The 21,188-nt window shown below is 38.9% G+C and overlaps 1 protein-coding gene and 1 long non-coding RNA gene across 6 annotated transcripts in view; one reads left to right on the top strand and one right to left on the bottom strand.

The window, feature by feature from the left end:
- Window positions 1-21,188, bottom strand: part of LOC309843112 — a 1,054,942-nt gene that overhangs the window by 328,634 nt on the left and 705,120 nt on the right. The window lies entirely within an intron of this gene.
- AGBL4 (AGBL carboxypeptidase 4) overlaps window positions 1-21,188 on the top strand; it is a 1,624,959-nt gene that overhangs the window by 1,246,766 nt on the left and 357,005 nt on the right. The gene's annotated exons all lie outside the window — the stretch shown is intronic.

The following is a 21,188-nucleotide window of genomic DNA, read 5'->3' as shown; positions in this document are numbered from 1 at the left end:
TTTTGGCTTTCTTTTTCAATATCCCTTTGGCTATTTGAGGTCTTTTCTGGTTCCATATAAGTTTTAGGATTATTTGTTCCATTTCTTTGAAGAAGATGGATGGTACTTTGATAGGAATTGCATTAAATGTGTAGATTGCTTTAGGTAGCATAAACATTTTCACAATATTTATTCTTCCAATCCAGGAGCATGGAACATTTTTCCATTTCTTTGTGTCTTCCTCAATTTCTTTCATGAGTACTTTATACTTTTCTGAGTATAGATTCTGTGCCTCTTTGGTTAGGTTTATTCCTAGGTATCTTATGGTTTGGGGTGCAATTGTAAATGGGATTGACTCCTTGATTTCTCTTTCTTCTGTCTTGTTGTTGGTGTAGAGAAATGCAACTGATTTCTATGCATTGATTTTATATCCTGACACATTACTGAATTCCTGTACAAGTTCTAGCAGTTTTGGAGTGGAGTCTTTTGGGTTTTCCACATATAGTATCATATCATCTGCAAAGAGTGATAGTTTGACTTCTTCTTTGCCGATTTGGATGCCTTTAATTTCCTTTTGTTGTCTGATTGCTGAGGCTAGGACTTCTAGTTTTATGTTAAATAGCAGTGGTGATAATGGACATCCCTGCCATGTTCCTGACCTTAGCAGAAAAGCTTTCAGTTTTTCTCCATTGAGAATGATATTTGCGGTGGGTTTTTCATAAATGGCTTTGATAATATTGAGGTATGTGCCCTCTATCCCTACACTTTGAAGAATTTTGATCAGGAAGGGATGCTGTACTTTGTCAAATGCTTTTTCAGCATCTATTGATAGTATCATATGGTTCTTGTTCTTTCTTTTATTGATGTGTTGTATCACATTGATTGATTTGCGGATGTTGAACCAACCTTGCAGCCCTGGAATAAATCCCACTTGGTCGTGGTGAATAATCCTTTTAATGTACTGTTGAATCCTATTGGCTAGTATTTTGGTGAGAATTTTCACATCTGTGTTCATCAAGGATATTGGTCTATAGCTCTCTTTTTTGATGGTATCCTTGTCTGGTTTGGGGACCAAGGTGATGCTGGCCTCATAAAATGAGTTTGGAAGTTTTCCTTCCATTTCTATTTTTTGGAACAGTTTCAGGAGAATAGGAATTAGTTCTTCTTTAAATGTTTGGTAGAATTCCCCCGGCAAGCCGTCTGGCCCTGGGCTTTTGTTTGTTTGGAGATTTTTAACACGCTGAGGCACCTAGGCACCCCTGTTTGTTTGGATATTTTTAATGACTGTTTCAATCTCCTTACTGGTTATGGGTCTGTTCAGGCTTTCTATGTTTTCCTGGTTCGGTTGTTGTAGTTTATATGTTTCTAGGAATGCATCCATTTCTTCCAGATTGTCAAATTTGTTGGCGTAGAGTTGCTCATATTATGTTCTTATAATTGTGTATATTTCTTTGGTATTAGTTGTAATCTCTCCTATTTCATTCATGATTTTATTTGTTTGGGTCCTTTCTCTTTTCTTTTTGATAAGTATGGCCAGGGGTTTATCAATTTTGTTAATTCTTTCAAAGAACCAGCTCTTAGTTTCGTTGATTTGTTCTATTGTTTTTTTGGTTTCTATTTCATTGATTTCTGCTCTGATATTTATGATTTCTCTTCTCCTTCTGGGTTTAGGGTTTCTTTCTTGTTCTTTCTCCAGCTCCTTTAGGTGTAGGGTTAGGTTGTGTACTTGAGACCTTTCTTGTTTCTTGAGAAGGGCTTGTACCGCTATATATTTTCCTCTCAGGACTGCCATTGTTGTGTCCCAAAGATTTTGAACTGTTGTGTTTTCATTATCATTTGTTTCCATGATTTTTTTCAATTCTTCTTTAATTTCCTGGTTGACCCATTCATTCTTTAGAAAGATGCTGTTTAGTCTCCATGTATTTGGGTTCTTTCCAGATTTCCTCTTGTGATTGAGTTCTAGCTTCAGAGCATTGTGGTCTGAAAATATGCAGGGAATGATCCCAATCGTTTGATGCCAGTTGAGTCCTGATTTGGGACCAAGGATGTGATCTATTCTGGAGAATGTTCCATGTGCACTGGAGAAGAATGTGTATTCTGTTGCTTTGGGATGAAATGTTCTGAATATATCTGTGATGTCCATCTGGTCCAGTGTGTCATTTAAGGCCTTTATTTCCTTGTTGATCTTTTGCTTGGATGATCTGTCCATTTCCGTGAGTGGAGTGTTAAAGTCCCCTACTATTATTGTATTACTGTTGATGTGTTTCTTTGATTTTGTTATTAATTGGTTTATATAGTTGGCTGCTCCCACATTGTGGGCATACATATTTAAAACTGTTAGATCTTCTTGTTGGACAGACCCTTTGAGTATGATATAGTGTCCTTCCTCATCTCTTATTATAGTCTTGGCTTAAAATCTAATTGATCTGATGTAAGGATTGCCATTCCTGCTTTCTTCTGATGTCCATTAGCATGGTAAATACTTTTCACCCCCTCACTTTAAATCTGGAGGTGTCTTTGGACTTAAAATGAGTTTCTTGGAGGCAACATATAGATGGGATTTGTTTTTTTATCCATTCTGATACCCTGTGTCTTTTGATTGGGGCATTTAGCCCATTAACATTCAGGGTAACTATTGAGAGATACGAATTTAGTGCCATTGTATTGCCTGTAAGGTGACTGTTACTGTATATTGTCTCTGTTCTTTTCTGATCTACCACTTATAGGCTCTCTCTTTGCTTAGAGGACCTCTTTAAATATTTCCTGTAGAGCTGGTTTGGTGTTTGCAAATTCTTTCAGTTTTTGTTTGTCCTGGAAACTTTTTATCTCTCCTTCTGTTTTCAATGATAGCCTAGCTGGATATAGTATTCTTGGCTGCATGTTTTTCTCATTTAGTGCTCTGAATATATAATGCCAGCTCTTTCTGGCCTGCCAAGTCTCTGTGGATAAGTCTGCTGCCTATCTAATATCTTTACCATTGTATGTTACAGACTTCTTTTCCCAGGCTGCTTTCAGGATTTTCTTTGTTGCTAAGACTTGTAAGTTTTACTAGTAGGTGATGGGTTGTAGGCCTATTCTTATTGATTTTGAGGGGTGTTCTCTGAACCTCCTAAATTTTGATGCTTGTTCCCTTTGCCATATTGGGCAAATTCTCCCCAATAATTCTCTCCAGTATACCTTCTGCTCCCCTCTCTCTTTCTTCTTCTTCTGGAATCCCAATTATTCTAATGTTGTTTTGTCTTATGGTGTCACTTATCTCTCAAATTCTCCCCTCGTGGTCCAGTCGCTGTTTGTCCCTCTTTTGCTCAGCTTCTTTATTGCCTGTCATTTGGTCTTCTATATCACTAATTCTTTCTTCTGCCTCATCTATCCTAGCAGTGAGAGCCTCCATTTTTTATTGCACCTCATTAATAGCACTTTTTATTTCAACTTGGTTAAATTTTAGTTCTTTTATTTCTCCAGAAGGGGCTTTTATATCTCCCAAGAGGGTTTCTCTCTTATCTTCCATGCCTTTTTCGAGCCCGGCTAGAACCTTGAGAATTGTCATTCTGAACTCTAGATCTGACATATTACCAATGTCTGTATTGATTAGGTCCCTAGCCTTCAGTACTGCCTCTTGTTCTTTTTTTTGTGTTGAATTTTTACGTCTTGTCATTTTGTCCAGCTAAGAGTATATGAAGGAGCAAGTAAAATACTAAAAGGGTGGCAACAACCCCAGGAAAATAAGCTTTAACGAAATCAGAAGAGATCCCAAATCATGAGGGGGGAGAAAGGGGATAAAAAGAGGTTCAGAAAGAAAGAAAGAAAAAGAAAAAAGAAAAGAAAAGAATTAAGAAAAGAAATGAATAAAGAAAAGTATAAAAAGGAAAAATATATATTAGATAAACTAGTTAAAAACACTTTTAAAAAGAAAAGGGTAAAACTTAAAAAAAATTTTAGCAGAAGAAGAGAAAAAAATGAAAAAGAAAAAAATTAAATTAACTGCAAGCCTAAAGAATCATAGGGAGAAAGCCATGAGTTACGTGCTTTGCTTTCTTCTCCTCTGGAATTCTGCTGCTCTCCTTGGTATTGAAACTGCACTCCCTGGTCAGTGAACTTGGTCTTGGCTGGCTTTCTTGTTGATCATCTGGGGGAGGGGCCTGGTGTAGTGATTCTCAAGTGCCTTTGCCCCAGGCGAAACTGCACCGCCCTTACCAGGGGCTGGGCTGAGTAATCCGCTCGGGTTTGCTTTCAGGAGCTTTTGTTCCCTGATTGCTTTCCTTAGAGTTTGGGAGGCGGGAATAAAATGGCGGCCTCCTGGTCTCTGGCCTGGAGGAACCAAGAGCGCAGGGCCCCACTCCTCAGTGGGCCCTCAGAGGACAGCGCCCAGTAACTCCTGTCTGCCTGATCTCCAGCCACGCTCTGACCTCACCGAGCCTTTGACAAGTTCAAGGTAACCCCGAGCTGTGAGCTCCCTGTTGGCTCTGTCTCTGTAGCCAGCTTCCCCATTCTAATAACTGTAAGTTCTGCAACACTCAGACACCCCCGATTCTTCTGTGACCGTGCGGGACCTGAGGCCACAATGACCCCGCATGGGCTTCACCCTGGTTTAGCCTCTGGAGCAATGACCCTCAGCAGAACAGATTTTTAAAAGTCCTGATTTTGTGCTCTGTTGCTCTGCCGCTTGCTGGGAGCCGGCCCCTCCCCCTGGAGTCTATCTTCCCATCGCTTTGGATTCACTTCTCCGCCAGTCCTACCATTCAGAAAGTGGTTGATTTTCTGTTTCTAGAATTGCTGTTCTTCTTCTCTTTGATCTGTCGATGGATTTGTAGGTGTTTGCAATCTTTAGATAAGCTATCTAGCTGATCTCCTGCTATCTGAAGTAGTCTCAGCCTGCTACTTCTCCGCCATCTTGGGGGTAGCTCTATTTTTAATTTCTTAAGAAATCTCCACACTGATTTACAAGTGGCTGCACCAGCTAGCATTCCCACCTACAGTGTAAGAGGGTTCACTTTTCTCCACAACCTCTCCAACACTTGTTATTTCTTGCCTTGTCAGTTTTTACCGTTCTAACTAGTGTAAGGTGGTCTCTTGATGTGGTTTTGATTTGAATTTCCCTTGGAGAGAATTATTGTAGAGAACTTCCCTAATATGACAAAGGGAACAAGCATCAAAATCCAGGAGGCACAGAGAACTCCCCTCAAAATCAATAAGAATAGGTCCACACCCTGTCACCTACTAGTAAAACTTACAAGTCTTAGCAACAAAGAGAAAATCCTGAAAGCAGCCTGGGAAAAGACGTCTGCAACATACAATGGTAAAAATATTAGATTGGCAGTGGATTTATCCACAGAGACCAGGCAGGCCAGAAAGAACTGGCATGATATATTCAGAGCACTAAATGAGAAAAACATGCAGCCAAGAATACTATATCCAGCTGGGCTATCATTGAAAATAGAAGGAGAGATAAAAAGCTTCCAGGGCAAATAAAAACTGAAAGAATTTACAAACACCAAACCAGCTCTACAGGAAATATTGAAAGGGTCCTCTAAGCAAAGAGAGACCCTAAAAATAGTAGATCAGAAAGGAACAGAGACAATATACAGTAACAGTCACCTTACAGGCAATACAATGGCTCTAAATTCTTATCTCTCAATAGTTACCCTGAATGTAAATGGGCTACATGCCCCAATCAAAAGACACAGGGTATCAGAATGGATAAAAAAACAAATCTCATCTATATGTTGCCTACAAGAAACTCATTTTAGACCTGAAGACACCTCCAGATATAAAGTGAGGGGGTGGAAAGGGATTTACCATGCTAATGGACATCAGAAGAAAGCAGGAATGGCAATCCTTAGATCAGATCAATTAGATTTTAAGCCAAAGACTATAATAAGAGATGAGGAAGGACACTATATCATACTCAAAGGGTCTGTCCAACAAGAATATCTAACAATTTTAAATATCTATGCCCCTAACATGGGGGAGATTATATATATATATATATATATATATATATATATATATATATACCAATTAATAACAGAATCAAAGAAACACATCAACAATAATACAATAATAGTAGGGGACTTTAACACCCCCCTCAGTGAAACAGAGAGATCATCCAAGCAAAAGATCGACAAGAAAATAAGGGCCTTAAATGACACACTGGACCAGATGGACACCACAGATATATTCAGAACATTCCATCTGAAAGCAACAGAATACACATTCTTCTCCAGTGCACATGGAACATTCTCCAGAATAGATCACATCCTGGGTCATAAATCAGGTCTCAACCAGTATCAAAAGATTGGGATCATTCCCTGCATATTTTCAGACCATGATGCTCTGAAGCTAGAACTCAGTCACAAGAGGAAATCTGGAAAGAACCCAGATACATGGAGACTAAACAGCATCCTTCTAAAGAATGAATGGGTCAACCAGGAAATTAAAGAAGAATTGAAAAAATTCATGGAAACAAATGATAATGAAAACACAACAGTTCAGAATCTGTGGGACACAGCAAAGGCAGTCCTGATAGGAAAAAGAGGAAAATATATAGCGATACAAGCCTTTCTGAAGAAACAATAAAGGTCTCAAATACACAACCTAACTCTACACCTAAAGGAGCTGGAGAAAGAACAAAGAAACCCTAAACCCAGCAGAAGAGAAATCACAAAGATCAAATCAGAAATCAATGAACTAGAAACAAACAAACAACAGCAACAACAAAAAAAAAAAAAAAAAAACAATAGAAAAAATCAATGAAACTAAGAGCTGGTTCTTTGAAGGAATTAATAAGATTGATTTGAATTTCTCTGATGGCTAAGGTTGATGAACATTTTTTTCATGTGTCTATTAGCCATTTGTGTATGCCTTCTAGGAGAAGTGTCTGTTTATGTCTTCTACCCATTTTTTGACATGATTATCTGTTTTTTGGTTGTTGAGTTTGAGGAGTTCTTTATAGATCTTGTATATCAGTGCTTTGTAGTGTCATCTGAGAATATCTTCTCCTGGGGCACGTAGGTGGCTCACTGGGTTAAAGCCTCTGCCTTTGGCTCAGGTCATGATCCCAGGGTCCTGGGATCGAGCCCCACATTGGGCTCTCTGCTCAGTGGGGAGCCTGCTTCCTCCTCTCTCTCTGTCTGCCTCTCTGCCCACTTGTGATTTGCCTGTCAAATAAATAAATAAAAATCTAAAAAAAAAAACCTCTCCTGTTCCATGGTCTGCCTCTTGTTTTGTTGACTGTTTCCTCTGCTTTGCAGAAGCTTTTGATCTTGATGAAGTCCCAAAAGTTCATTTTTGCTTTTGTTTCCTTTGGAGGCATGTCTTGAAAGAAGTTGCTATGGTCGATGTCAAAGAGGTTACCATCTATGTTCTCCTCTAGAATTTTGGTCGATTCCTGCCTCATTTTGAGGTCTTTTATCCATTTCGAGTTTATCTTTGTGTATGGTGTAAGAGAATGGTCAGGTTTCATTCTTCCACACATGGCTGTCCATTTTTCCCAGCACCATTTATTGAAGAGACTGTCTTTTTTCCACTGGATATTTTTTCTTGCTTTGTTGAAGATTTTTTGACCATAGAGCTGTGAGTCCATATCTGGACTCTCTACTCTCTTTTCATTCTCTAAAGCCTTCCTGCATTATCTCATCCCCCTTGTGGCTTTAATTATCATCTCTCTGTAGCAGGATCCCCAATCTGTGCTTCCTCCTTGTCTTTCTCTGGAAATCCAGCCCTTTCTGTCCAACTTCCCTCTTATTATTTCCACTGTGATGTCCCACAGACTCATCAATTGTGTTTTAAAACATAACTCATTATCTTTCTTCAGATTCAAAACTACCTCTTTTTTTGTTTGTTTGTTTGAATCAGCTCAGGAAATTCTGTGATCACTTACGTCCAGTTGCCAGAGCCAGAAACCTTTGAGTCATCTGTGACTCCTTTCACTCCTCCATCCTCAAAAGCAACAGGACTTAGTCACTGAGTTCTATTGATTTAAAAAATGTCCTCTTCCCCCTACTTCTCTAGTCTAAATGATCATGATATCACTCTTCTATTTAAACCTACCTGGTAACTTCCCATATTCTTAATTTAACTTGGCATACTAAGAATTAATATTAAGAATATTCCCATATTCTTATTTTAACTTGGCCTGCAAGGTCTTGCATGATCTAGTGTTCACCTGTCTCTTTAACTCATCGTACTCCTCTCAAGTTCTTCCTGTGGTATAAAAAACTTTTTAGTTCCCTGAATACACCGTGCTTTCTCTCACCTCTGAGTCTTTGATTTGTTGGGCTACTTTTCCTTGCCCCTTTCACCCTGTCCTAAAGCTAACTCCCACATGCGCTTCAGAATTAAGTGGATATGCTATTTCCTCCATAGCATTTTCTCTGACTCCTTTGGTCTGAGTTTTTGTCCCTCCTGTTTATTCTAATAAATCCCTATGTCCACTCCCTTTATAGGCTGGTCAGTGATCACCTGCCTATTTATTTATCTCTACCACCTAACTTGATAACAAGGACTAGACTATGGTTTTGTTGTTCTTTGCTCTATTTCCAGTGGCTAGTATAGTTCTTGGTATGTAACAGATGGTTAATGTATGCTTGTCAAAAGAATGAGTATGTGATGAATAATGAATGAGTGGAAGTAAATAAGAAAAGGCCTTTGCCCTCAAGCAGCTCACAGTTTAGTGGAAATGAAAGATATAGATGCAATTATCTTTAACAAAGATGAATGGAATCAGTAGTAATTCAGGATGCAAAGTACTAAGAAAAGGGAAAGGAGAAATTTTTTTCAACTGGCAAAATTGGTGAAGCTATTTTAACAGAGACAGTGTTGGAGTAGCCTTTAATAAAATATTCACTATAATAATTCAAATGATAGTAGCTACTGTGTATGAATGCTTATGATGTGTGAGGCACTGTAGTAAATACCTTAAATGTAATATCTTGTTTATTCCTTTCATTAACTTATAAATTGGTTCTTTTTATTTCCAATTTATAGACAAGGAAACCAAGAGGTTAAACATGATAAGCAAGTTCACCGGGCCAGCTAGTGGAGGAGCTAGAACTCTCCTAGGCAGGAACTGTGTCCCATTCCTCTTTTAGTCTCAGTGCCTAGCACTGGGCATGGCATAAAGTAGGATCTTATCAACAGTAATCAAATAAGGTTAACAAGTTTGGAGAGCTAATGTACAGCATGGTGATGGTAGCTCATTATACTGTATCATATATTTGAATGTTGCTGAGAGAGTAGAACTAAACTGATCTCATAACAAAAAAAGAAAGAAAGAAAGAAAGAAAGAAAGAAAGAAAGAAAGAAAGAAAGAAAGAAAGAAAGAAAAGAAAAGAAAAGAAAAGAAATAGTTACTATGTGACAGGATGGAGGTGGTAGCTAAGGCTATGGTGATAATCACTTTGTAATATGTAAATGTATCAAATCAACACTTGCCTTCCTTAAACTTATACAATGTTGTGTGCCCATTATATCTCAAGCTAGGGAAAAAAAGAAACAAAACAAGAAGTTACCAAATGAAACAATAGAAGAATGGAATTTTAAGAAGTTCAAAAGAAAGATGTATCACTTTGACAGGGTCAGAAACAGGCCATGCTCTTTTTTAAAGGACCTCACAAAAGCCAAAGCAAAAAAAATTAAAAAATTAAAGCCACAAGGGGGATGAGATCATGCAGGAAGGCTTTAGAGAATGAAAAGAGAGTAGAGAGTCCAGATATGGACTCACAACTCTATGGTCAAAAATCTTCAACAAAGCAGGAAAAAATATCCAGTGGAAAAAAGACAGTCTCTTCAGAATCCTGTTTAATATTAACTAACAAAACTATAAGTATGTCTGTGCTGACTCAGCCTTCGGCTCCATTAGCAGCCCTGCCTCCTGGAAATGAATGAAGGAAACTCAAAGGCCTAGGAATGTTTTACTGATGTGGTATAGATTAGCTTTGGTAGTGAAGATTCGAAGGGATATAAATAACCCACAACAGAAAGAAGAGCCATATGGACAAGTGCATACTTTAATGACATGCAGCAATTATGACCACCTCCTCTCCTCTCCTGAATGCCAGTCCCTCAGGAGTGCCTCAACACTGAAGCCAGCGGCCAGGACACCCATGGGCAGTTTACTGATGGAAAAAAAGCCTGTCAGAACTGTCATTCTTTCTTTTGCTTCTGTCACCCCATGACTGTTTGTGAAATTCCTAAATTTGGTTGTGAGCTGACTATTTTGACAGTCCGTCTTAATGAATGTTTTTCTTAAGTTCTTGGGGGTCTGCATATTTTTTTCTGCATCTGGGCGATGTGGAAAGATTTCTTCTTTTTAGGAGCTAGGGAGCCTCGGAAAATGTCTCTCAGAATCTACCATACCACAGCTCTTCAGTGAGAACTACAGAGCCCTACTGCTGAAAAAAATAACTTTCTTTCCTTCGAGGTTCAACTGAAAATGAACTTTAATTATTTTACTAAGATCATTTGAGAGAGATAAATAATAATGTTCAGTGAATCTCACTGAATTCTTGAACATTGTGGTTCCGTTGTATTTCACTTCAAACGAGAGCAGCCGTATTTACTGAGTACCTACCATCAGCTTTATAAAGCTAGGGTTGTCTCATCTACAAAAAATCCAGAAAATTAAAGGCTTCTTGTCAGATTAGTTAAAGGTCCCTGTTTAATGTGTCACACATTGAGGCAAAATTAAGATTAAGGAAATCTTTCTAATTGGGTCTATTCATTTCTTTTGGCCTATTCTAGGAATTAAAATTTGATAGCAGTGGTCAAATAGGGGTGATCAAGTTCGGATCATTGTCATGACAGTGGGAGAGAGTCTCAAAATTAGGATGTATGGAAAAGTTAGAGGGCTTAATAATAATGAATACACCACATGTGTATTCATGTGTATACACCACAAGTGACCATATAGGAAGCCTCAACATAAACATCCCAAGGCATTCAGTAGAGTTCTAGTATGTTCTCTCAATTCTTTCACAATAAGAAATTTGTGGAAACTTGTGGCCACATGTAGCTAAAGAATGGTATGTATTCCATGTGTTCTGTATTTCTTTTATTCCTGCACTGCATATGTCTTGTCATCTCCTTCTCTTTCATGAGCTGACTGGTTTTTTTCCCTTGCAAGTTTGTATTTAACTATAACTTTAATAATAGGTGTCTTAGTATTTGAGGAAAAATATTAGTCCTGCTTAGATTCTTAATTGTATTCTTCAACAGTGGTATTCCTGAGGAGGGTTTGCATTTCTCCCAATATGCTCTGCAAAATGACCACTGCTTATGAATAATTTCAAGGGAAATGGCTTTTCCCTGTGTGTGTTTATGAGGCCTGCTGCTGTCCATCTCTAACCCGAGCATGCTACAACCAATGGCTTTAATTGTCTGCAGTGGCTGTGGAGGTGGAAGTGGGAGCGAAGTTTGCTTTTGATCCTTTCAATAGGAAGAATGGATTCCTTACTCAGTCCTGAGATGAAAACAGAAAGAACTGTCATCACCAAGATATGTCCTATTAACTACTGTATAACCACCCTCATGGGTGTATGCATTAAATTTCCCATGATCTCCAAATAGTCCAAACACTCCAATTATCATTCAATCTTTTTACCTTGTTTCAGACATGCTCAAGGAGGCAAGGTATTTTGTTTATAGTCTAACATAGTTTAGAAGCAGCACATGTAAAGAAACTGAGAGGATTTGCAAGAGGCAGACACAGCTAGCAATATGACTGCATGAAAAAGCCAATGATCCTATATAAGCTAGCCAAACAAGCAAGACATAGTGATTTCAGAATAGATGCAAAAAATAGTTTTGCAAAAAATAATTACAGCATTACAGGTTCATTTATGTTGTACCTTGCCTATATAGGAACATTAGAAAAGGTATGATATGATTTATGATGATTGCTTTCAAAAACTAAAATGAATAAGAAAGCTTTGAAGTTGCTGAATTGTCTACAGCTATGTAGAAAGACTAAGGCTCTGAGGGAGGGTAGGTTCTGTGGTAAGAGACAGTTTAATTCATAGCTCTTCTCTTCTCTAGCTGTGCAGTGGGAAAATTCCTTAACCTCTCTGATATTCAGCTTCCTTCTGTATAATGGAAAATGTATTTTAAATGCATAGGATGGAGTGAGAAGTAAATAAGATAACATAAATTTAGAGGCTTTAGCTCATTGCTTGGCACATCGCTAATGCTCAGTATACTAAAATACTCTTACTCCTGTAAACCTCTGGACAATTTGGAATACATGAGACATTTATGTACTTAAAAATTCCACTGCAGTAAAGCAGTAAGCTCCCTTATAGGGAATTTATTTTATTTTCAGGGAGATTCACCACTTGCCTATAAAATTAGAAACTTGGCATCAGAGAGCATGAAGAAGAGAAAAGGGAACACTGTATTGGTTGACTCTCCCTCCCTCCTGTAAATGGCAACTTTGCTCACTACTTTGGATGTCTGATCTCAAAGGGTTTGTCAGCCCATGAATTGGCGTGATGCTATGAGAGTGAGTTGAGCCACAGTGCAGGGATTGGTGTTTGGTCTAATCACAAACTGTCAGCTGGGGCCTGGAGGAGTGAATCACAATTTGGCTGAAAGCTGTTCTCTTATAAGGTCAGGACAAGTCACTTTCTTCCCCAAAAGAACAGAGTTATAAGAACAGCAGCTCTTAGAAGGGTCTGTAAAAAACTGGAGGGAAGTCGGGGAAGCAATTTGGAAGTTTCAGAGAAAATTTTTAAAATTCAACTTTCTCTAACCTTGCCCTCTCAAGGTACAAATTACACACACACAAACACAAACACACACACACACGCACATGCACACGTGCACACACACACACACACGCACATGCACACGTGCACACACACACACACACACACACACGCACACATGCCCATATGCTGCTATTTTGATACTCCATACTTCTGCTTAAACAATTCCCTCTTTTTTCTCCTTTTCTTGCTCTGTCAAACTTAAATTTCAAAGATTCAGCACTGGTTTCAACTCTTGTGAAATCTCTTCCAGGATTCCTTAGGCTGGATTATGAGGCTCTCCTCTGGGTCCCCAGAACCCTGCATTTACCCCACTGCAACAGTATCCTGAGCTTCCCTGGATTTTAACTTTGTCTATATCTTAGCACTTATGTTGTGATTAGAACGTGAGAGATGCCCAATGAAGTTTATTTGAGCTGACTCAAAGAAGGGCCAGGGACTCCAAAAGGTTGTGCATGACAGTCATTTCAAGATGAAGACCTCCAGGCTGGAGAATGAAGAATTGTGTTGACAATAGCCTCCTTCTAGCTGGTGTCTATAAACCTTCAGAGTGCCTTACCAGCAGGCCATTTTTTTTCTCCCTTACTTGCTCCAGAATGAAACACAGTCTTATAGATTGCATCCATCTCCCTGCTTTGGGGGAAATACATGGTCCTTTGGAGCTTTACTTAAGACCCTCAAAAAAGTAAACAGAAATACTCATTTATTAAGCTCCACAGTATGCCAGCTGCATTATTTTATTCAAACCTTACCACATCTTAGTGTGATATTTTAGACCCCATTTTATAAATGAGAAAATAGAGATTCTAAGATTTTTCCTTAGAAACAGCTAAATACATGAGGTAGAGAAGTTCCCGGCAATCTCTAACTCTCTTGTTTTGTTTGTTTTGTTTTGCTTTTTCCATATAAATCAGATTAGGAAAAGCAAAGTTTCATGGGAATGCAGACAGTGACTATTGATGGTAAAGCAGTATTCCAGAGCTTACAAGGCAATTTCCACATCCAAGTCTACACTGAATCCATATGTGGTCCTAAGAGGCAGGCACTGTACCGATCAACCACATTGTTCAGCTAGGGAGGCAAGGTGCAAGAAGGTTAAGTGACCTCCCAAATGTCACACAATTCAGGTCATCTCACATCAAGACCATGTCCCACAGCTCCAAAGACCTGAGTGACCATCACCATTGATGTAGACTCAGCTCAGATTTTCAGAGACAGTGAAGCAGTTTTTGTGGTCACAGAAGGAGACTTGTCTTCTTCAGTCATCTGGTGCAGAATGTACTTATTTACTTATTTATAGCTCACATAATTCCTCTACGGATTTAAAACGGTTTTATATTGTATTAAGCCACCTAATCACATAAGCCAATTAATCCAAATCATTTGATGTCTTTGTTTTCATGACAAGAAGTAACCAAATTGGATATATTTTTACCTCCCCTTACCTTCCTCACTGATCTGCTCTAGCTCACTACTGCTCCTGGCCCCCAGCCTCCACCCCCCGCCAGTCTTCTGGCAATGTCATAGCTAACCTCCCTCTGCTTCCCAATCTGTACCTCTGTATATGCTGTTCCATTTGTTTCTCCAAACTATGTATGAGCTCTTTGCAACTCTTACCTCCCTCACCCCATTCCCTTCCCCTTGATCTAATTGTCCTTTCCATAGAACTGTTTTGTTCCTCTCTTTAAAAATGTATTGCCCCCTTTCTTCTAATAAAGCTAGATTTCATATGCTTTTCTCTCTGACAACCCCAGCTTGACAGGGGCTGGAGTTGTAGCTTTTATCTCTGCATCTTTCACAATGCTTAGAATGAGGCCTGGCACACAGTCATGATCAGTATATGATTTAGCTCTCACTAGGCTCAAAGAGCTTGATGTTCTAAGTAAAATCATGTGTTTTATTTGGTTTTATGGGTGAGCAGGAAGGTAAACTATTACTCGATATTGATACACCTAATATTCTCATGGTCCCTCCGATCCTTTAGGTTTTTAAATGTAATATCACCTTCTCAGTGAGATCTTTCCTGGCTAGCCTATCCAAAACTTCAAGTTCATCTCCAAATACCCATATTTGCCTCTGCTATTTGATTTTTCTCCATGGCACTTATCACTATTCCAATGTACTGCCTATTCTACTTGTTTCACTTACCACCTGTTTTTCTCCATTGAAAGTGTGCTCCATGAGGGCAGGAGTTTTGCCAGTTTTGTTTGCTCTTTTATCTCTGGTGCCTATAACAGTGTCAGACACATAGTAAATGGTCAAAAAGTACGTTTTGAATGAATGAATAAATACCACCAGGTATTGTCATAAAATGAAAACTGAAGGGCCTTATCAGCAACCTTATCATTGCTGTTCTGGTATTGCCATGTCTGGTTTTGGGGTAGTATTTAGAGTAATGGATCTCAGTATGGGTCATGTTCATCATCTAAGATAACACAGAGTGACTAGCTGGGCCTGGAATTTGCACACAGGCACTGGAGTCAGTGCTTGGGCAAATTACTTAATTACTGAGTCATTCGGTGCCTTGGTTTTCCCATCTGTAAAAAAGAGATAATATTAATACCTACTGCAGAAGGTTACAGACAGGATAAAAATCCATGTAAAATGCTAAGAACAGGAAGTTCTCAATAAATTATAGCAGTTATTATTTCCTTCGTTCTAGAAATCATCTATATGAGATACACTGATTCCTCATCTCCTTCTTTGTTGTGTATTATATCTGTGTTTTTTAGTTGCAGTCAAATTATTATTTACTCTCAATGATTTTTACATTGCTTTGGTTGGCTATGTTCTAAAGGCATTGCAGTGAATTTGTTACCAAACATTGTTACAGTATTTACATTTCTAAATTTTTACCATAAGTGGTAAATGTAAAAATAGAAGGCCTGCAAACATAGAGATGGACTTCTTGGATACAGTGTGCTTTTTGCTTTCCTCTGTTGTAAGTGAGTTTCTTTGATAAGGTAGCTGGTAGAGTGAAAGATGCTAAAGGTTGAGGACCCTTGAAAAAGACAGGGCTTTGCAGCAAATGAGTAACCCACAATTTATGATTCTACCTCATAAAGATCCCTTGTTAGTTGCCTCAGCTCATGATTGCCTATTCTCTTCTCAATCAGCCCTTTGGGTAGAATGAGGGTCTAATTCAATTAAGCCATTGGATTGTAATTATAATTTTGAAATAGAAAATCCTCCAGGGATGTGATCATATTTATTATTGGACAGATTCATACACCTCACAGCTGCAGGCTGGCTACAGTTCTCCGTCTCGTGACGCTGAGAAGCATGATACGATAGAAGGAACAATGCAGGAATGTTAGGTTTCGTAATGGTTCTTATACTGAAGTTTTCCTATCTTGGTAAGTATACATTTCTTCTAGGGAAAATCAGAAATGGTCCTAGATTTTTGTAGATAATAACTACTAATGTTTATGTAGCCCTTCTTTCATGCCAAGCACTATTTTAAGAGTTGTACATTTATCAGGTTGATTAACCTTCACAATTACTTTATGAGGTAGGTTTTATTATATCCCCATTTTATAGGTTAAAAAACAGAGGTGGGTGTTTAGTATATCCCCATTTTGCATATAAGCAAGAAGAGGCATAGAAAGTAATTTTCCCAAGTTTACACAAGCAGGAATTAGTTGAACAGGCAGATAGCTCCAAAACTCTATTTTCAACATTTATACCAAACTGCCTCCTGAAGATAAAGGTCATGCATCTCAGAGCTTCCTCACATAAACTATGAAACAAACATTTGACGTGCTACTCGTGTCATGTTCCATCCTATTCAAGAAGCTGTAAAGACAAACTGCATTCTGAACAATGACTACCACACTTAGCCATGCATGTTCCAGCACTACCATAGTCATCTTCTTTGTAGAGAAGTTAAATTAATCAGTTCAGTGATAAGTGAGACTTTTTTCTTTTCAGTGCTGCCTATTTTCCTTCAGTCATCTCTCTTCTCTCCCCCATTGCCCACCACAGGTCTAACTCCATAGGTACCCAAGATAGCATGGGAGGAAGGAAAGAATTGTGGCACTAGGCGAGACATACATGAAAGGCATGCCTCTAGAGGTAGGACAAATGCTGAGCAACAGACCCAGCCCTGGGGAAACACCACCTGATTTTCAAAGCCTGTGAGAATTACCCATTAAGGGGAGCCATTAACTTGTGAGATGAAATAGGGAGATTCCACTGGATGAAGAGAACCCAGGGACTGTGACATCAGACCATGTCAGCAAGAAAACAGCTGATTAGCACCAGCATATTGCTTCAGAAAACAAAGCCCAGAGCCCAAAGCTGAGAAACCTACTATATACTATCTACCTAGTAATACACTAGAAGCTGAGCAATACTCAGACTCCTGGAAGGTGGTCCAGGAGGAGCAAGTAAATCTCCAGACTTAGAGGGAAGATGAAAAGAGACCTCTAAGGAGGTATAAGGGAAAGGGCCTCAGAATAGGGACCAAAGTAGAGCTGCAGATAAATACCATCCATGGAAATATGTGCTCTGGTATAAGGAAGCATGAAATGCTAAAAAAAAAAAAAAAACATTTAGGAGTAACCAAAACCAGGCAGGAGTTAAGTTATATCAGAGGGGTGAGGTTATTCACAGACAAAGAGAAGGGATGTATTCAAGAAACTGTGAGAAATTCACTATATTGGGAGCCAGGCCCTGATAAGTGTTGGCAGGAGGGCAAGGTGACTGCAAAAGATGATAGGGACCAAGTCAGGGAAGGTCTCACAAGTGCCAAGCTGAGGATCTTGGACTTTATCCTGAGGGCAGTGGGGAGTTGTAAAAAGGTACTTAGCAGAAGAGTGAAATAGTCAGTACACCTTTTAGGAAGGTCTAGTCTCTAATGTGAAGGATCATATGGATGAGGCAAGTCTGGATATGGGGAGATTAAAGAAGCTGATGCACCAATGCAGGCAAATGATGATAAGGCCTGACCCAGGGAGGTGATAATGGGGAGTAGAGTGGGAGATAGAGGTGGGAGGGGAAATGAGATGATTCCCTGAATCCTGAATGCATCTCACTGAAAGGCATACATTGTGCTGTCCCTTAGTCCTCCCTCTCACTTGCCTCCCTCCAACCCATCGCCAGCCCTTTCTGGTTTAATTTCTAAATCCTTTAGATCCATCTACTTCTCGCCATCTCCACTGCTTTCATTCTCTGTTAAACTCTCACCATTTCTGGGACCCCTGGGTGGGTCAGTCATTTAAGCTACTGCTTTCAGCTCAGGTTATGATCCCGGGGTCCTGGGATCCAGTCCCACCTCAGGCTTCTTGTTCAGCAGGGAGCCTGCTTCTCCCTCTGCCTGCTGCCCCCCCCACTTGTGCTCTCTCTCTGTCTCACAAATCAATAAATAAAATCTAAAATAAATTAATTAATTAACAAATAAAAATAAACTCTACCATTTCTCCTGGATTTTTATAACAGCCTCCTAACTAGTTGTTCACCCTAAGTCTACTTGTACTTTCTCCTCTTCCACCACCATATAGCCCCTATCCATTTTCCTCATTACAGCTAGCATTTTTGTTTGTTTTTTTTATATTTTAAATTGTCTTAATGGAAGTATAATTGACACACAATAAACTGCACATATTTAAAGTGTACAATTTAAAACTGAGAGACACACCAAAAAAAAAAAAAAAAAAAAAAAAAAACAGACTTTTAACTACAGAGAACAAACAGATGGTTTCCAGAGGGGAGGTAGGTGGTGGGATGGGTGAAATAGATGAAGGGGATTTAGAGTAAAAACAACTTTTTAAATTAAAAAAACAAAGTGTACACTTCGATAAATTTTGGCATATGTATGCACCCTTGAAACCATCACCACATCAAGATAATGAGCAATTTACTACCCCCAAAAGTTCTCTCATATCCTAATCTCTTCTCACTCCTCCCCACTCCCACTCATCCCCAGATAGCCACTGATCTTGTTTCTGTCACTATAGTTAGCATTTTCTAGAGTTTTATAAACAGAATCATGCAGGATTTTTCTAGAATTTTATATAATGGCACCACTGAGTTTGTGTGCTTTTTCTGTTAGACTTCTTTTACTCTACATAATTATTTTGAGCTTCAACCACACTGTTGTGTGTATCAGTGGTTCATTACTGTGTATAATTCCATTGTATGGATATACCACAGTCTGTTTACCCACTCATCTTTGCTGGTACGCATCTGAATTGTTTCCAGGTTTTAGCAGTTACAGACGAAGCTACTTTGAATATTCATTTACAATTCTTTGTTAAGGGCTTATATTTTCATGTCTCTTGGAGAAGAGTTTTTTAAGAAACTGCCAGACTTTTTTCCAAAGTGTACCATTTTACATTCCCACCAGCCATGTATGAGATTCCCACTTCTCCCTTCCTCCCCAGTACTTGGTATGGAAAGTCTTTTTAATTTTAGTCATTCTAATAGACGTGTAGTAGTTTTAATCTGCATTTCTCTAATGATTAAATGATGCTTAGCATTATTCATGTGCTTCTTTGCCATACATTTATCTCCTTGGGTAAACTGTCTGGATCTTTTACACACTTTTTTTATCAGGTTGCTTATTTTCTTATTATTGAATTTTTAGAGTTCTTTATACACAAAGCTGGATTCAGACATGTATTTTTTAAAATTTTTTCTGAGCCCTTGATTTGTCTTTTTTTTAATTTATTTTTTATTTTCAGCATAACAATATTCATTATTTTTGCACCACACCCAGTGCTCCATGCAATCTGTGCCCTCTATAATACCCACCACCTGGTACCACAACCTCCCACACCTGCCACTTCAAACACCTCAGATTGTTTTTCAGAGTCCATAGTCTCTCATGGTTCACCTCCCCTTCCAATTTCCCCCAACTCCCTTCTCCTCTCTAAATCCCCATGTCCTCCATGCTATTTATTATGCTCCACACATAAGTGAAACCATATGATAATTGACTCTCTCTGCTTGACTGATTTCACTCAGCATCATCTCTTCCAGTCCCGTCCATGTTGCTACAAAAGTTGGGCATTCGTCCTTTCTGATGGAGGCATAATACTCCATAGTGTATAGGGACCACATCTTCCTTATTCATTCGTCCGTTGAAGGGCATCTTGGTTCTTTCCAGTTTGGCGACCATGGCCATTGCTGCTATAAACATGGGGTACAGATGGCCCTTCTTTTCACGACATCTGTATCTTTGGGGTAAATACCCAGGAGTGCAATTGCAGGGTCATAGGGAAGTTCTATTTTTAATTTCTTGAGGAATCTCCACACTCTTCTCCAAAGAGGCTGCACCAACTTGCATTCCCACCAATAGTGTAAGAGGGTTCCCCTTTCTCCACATCCTCTCCAACACATGTTGTTTCCTGTCTTGCTAATTTTGGCCATTCTAACTGGCATAAGGTGATATCTCAATGTAGTTTTAATTTTAATCTCCCTGATGGCTAGTGATGATGAACATTTTTTCATGTGTCTGATAGCCATTTGTATGTCTTGATTGGAGAAGTGTCTGTCCATATCTTCTGCCCATTTTTTGATATGATTGTCTGTTTTGTGTGTGTTGAGTTTGGGGAGGTCATTATAGATCCTGGATATCAACCTTTTGTCTGTACTGTCATTTGCAAATATCTTCTCCCATTCCGTGGGTTGCCTCTTTGTTTTCTTGACTGTTTCCTTAGCTGTGCAGAAGCTTTTGATTTTCATGAAGCAACATGGCAGGATACAAAGTCAATGTACAGAAATCAGTGGCTTTCTTATACACTAACAATGAAAATACAGAAAGGGAAATTAGAGAATTGATTCCATTTACTATAGCACCAAGAACCATAAGATACCTGGGAATAAACCTCACCAAAGAGGTAAAAGATCTGTACTCGAGGAACTACAGAACACTCATGAAACAAATTGAAGAAGACACAAAAAGATGGAAGACCATTCCATGCTCTTGGATCAGAAGAATAAACATTGTTAAAATGTCTATACTACCTAGAGCAATCTATACTTTTAATGCTATTCTGATCAAAATTCCACCGGTATTCTTCAAAGAGCTGGTGCAAATAATCCTAAAATTTGTATGGAATCAGAAGAGAGCCCGAATCGCTAAGGAAATGTTGAAAAACAAAAATAAATCACGTTACCTGATTTCAAGCTTTACTACAAAGCTGTAATCACCAAGACAGCATGGTACTGTCATAAAAACAGACACATAGACCAGTGGAACAGAGTAGAGAGCCCAGATATGGACCCTCAACTCTATGGTCAATTAATCTTCGACAAAACAGGAAAAAATATACAGTGGAAAAAAGACAGTCTCTTCAGTAAATGGTGCTGGGAAAACTGGGCAGCTATATGTAGAAGAATAAAAATCGACCATTCTCTTACACCGTACACAAAGATAAACTCAAAATGGATAAAAGACCTCAACGTGAGACAGGAATCCATCAGAATCCTAGAGGAGAACATAGG

Source organism: Mustela nivalis, assembly GCF_964662115.1.
Source record: "Mustela nivalis genome assembly, chromosome: 10".
In the NCBI taxonomy this organism is placed as follows: Eukaryota; Metazoa; Chordata; class Mammalia; order Carnivora; family Mustelidae; genus Mustela; species Mustela nivalis.
This window is presented reverse-complemented; position numbering and strand designations above follow the sequence as displayed.